Here is a 2322-nt window from a genome sequence, read left to right as displayed (position 1 = left end):
TATATATATATATATAGTTAGACAGGCGTATGTAAGAAATATATGACTCACGCAGATACAATATTACGGATGTATGTAGGAATATATAATCACCAAATACAATATAGACAAGTGTATGTTAGGAATTATATACTCACCAATACAATATAGACAAGGGTATGCAGGAATATATACTCACGCCAAATACAATATAGACAAGTGTATGCAGGATATATAATCACCAGATACAATATAGACAAGTGTATGTAAGGAATATATAATCACCAGATACAATATAGGACAAGTGTATATAAGGAATATATAATCACCAGATACAATATAGACAAGTGTATGTAGGAATATATAATCACCAGATACAATATAGACAAGTGTATGTAGGAATATATAATCACCAAATACAATATAGACAGGTATAAGTATAAGTATAAGTATAAGTAGAAGTAGAGTAGAAGTCAGAAGTAGAAGTACGAAGTAGAACTGCATAACAATATCAATCACTCCTGGTAGCATTCGTATTAAATACTTATATTATTCCTAAAAAGATAACTTACTATTCTGATGGTGTAGGCCCGACAAATATTTGATGATTAATTGCGTATAATTGATAATATAATATAATTGATAATATTGATAAATTATTGATATATATATACATTTATTTATTCATTGTATATATATATATATAAATCGCAATTCACGTGACGTATACAAACCTAGCAGATACCACAGGAGTGGAAGTGCGCTAATGTAACAGCAATCTTCAAGAAAGGGGAAAGGAAGGTGGCAGGGAATTATAGACCAGTCAGTCTGACATGCATAACGTGTAAGGTTATATAGAGACTATTATTCGAGAGAGCATTGTTAACCATATGAAAAGTAATAAACTATTCAGTAGGAAACAATTTTAGATTTATTAGTGGGCGGTATACTGTTCTTGAGCTGATGCAAGTACTAGATAATTGGAAAGAAATCTTGGATGAGGGAGACTGTGTGGATGTAATTTACTTTGACTTCATGAAAGCTTTTGATAAGGTGCCCCATCAACGCCTCATACATAAGATGGGAATGTACGAAATACTGGAACCATTCACTTCGTGGATCAGAGCTTTCCTACTAGGACGTAAACAACGAGTAGTGGTGAATGGAGAGATGTCCGAGTGGAAGGAGGTGACAAGTGGTATTCCCCAGGTGCAGTGCTCGGCCCGATCCTATTCGTCTTAGACATTAATGACTTGCCAGAGGTAGCGCAGGGGGTACGTCAATCTACTTGTTCAAAGATCTCAAGGGCTATCAGGGAAGTCGGGGATTGTGAGCTTTTGCAAGATGACTTGTACAAAATGCAGAAATGGACGGACTGTTGGATGCTGTGTTTCCACCCCGACAAGTGCAAGGTCATGCGAATAGGAAAAAATAGACTAGACAAATTTAACTACAAGCTCAAGGAGGACGGAACAAACTTGAAGTACTCTGAAGAAGAACAAAATATTGGTGTTACCATTGACAACAAACTAGCTTATGATAAACATATTACTGAAAAGGTTAACAAAGCTAATTCGATCATGGGGCTGATTAGGCGCACTATGGAATACATGGATGTGAAAACTTTTAAATTATTATACACTGGTTTTGTACGCCCTCACATGGAGTACGCAAATCAGATATGGGCTCCCCATCTAGTAAAACACATAGAAGCAATCGAAAATGGTCAGAGGCGTGCAACCAAGCAAATCCGTGGTATGTCAGACTTCTCCTATGATGACTCTGACATATAGGCGAGTGAGGGGTGACATGATTGAGATGTATAAAATACTGACTGGTAAATATAATCCTGAAGTGTCTGAGTTCATTATAACAGCAGGTGAATCGGTAACACGGAGATATGCATACAAAATCTACAAAATCAGAACGAGATTGAACATCATTAAATACTCATTTGTACATAGATCAGTGGATTTATGGAACAAGCTTCCAGCATTAATAGTAACAGCAAAATCAGTCAGGTCCTTTGAGGCCAGACTAGACAAACATTGGAGAAACCAGCCCCTATACTACGAGTATAGAGAATCTATCCAAGCCACCAACCCTTACCCCCGTGACATGAAAAATTGTTGAGATTGTCATAAGAGAATCTGTGTAAATCTGTGTAAATATTATAGCATATATGTAGCCGTTAATAAACAATATATAACTGTGTAGTGGCGCGTTGATTATATATAGGCGGTAGAATCATGTGCAAGGTCATATATGCTCTCCTACAAATTTCCACTGGCAGTTCCAACAAATCAGTAAAAATAAAAATAAAGTATAATAAATCTTATTGCA

At 35.9% G+C, this 2322-nt stretch overlaps 1 long non-coding RNA gene across 1 annotated transcript in view; it reads left to right on the top strand.

Annotated features, from left to right (window-relative positions):
• LOC106818423 overlaps window positions 1-2322 on the top strand; it is a 5730-nt gene that overhangs the window by 1636 nt on the left and 1772 nt on the right. The window lies entirely within an intron of this gene.

Source organism: Priapulus caudatus, unplaced genomic scaffold (genome assembly GCF_000485595.1).
Source record: "Priapulus caudatus unplaced genomic scaffold, Priapulus_caudatus-5.0.1 Scaffold2233, whole genome shotgun sequence".
NCBI classification, from domain to species: Eukaryota; Metazoa; Priapulida; class Priapulimorpha; order Priapulimorphida; family Priapulidae; genus Priapulus; species Priapulus caudatus.
Note: the sequence above shows the minus strand (reverse complement) of the source record. Positions and strands in the feature narration are given on the sequence as shown.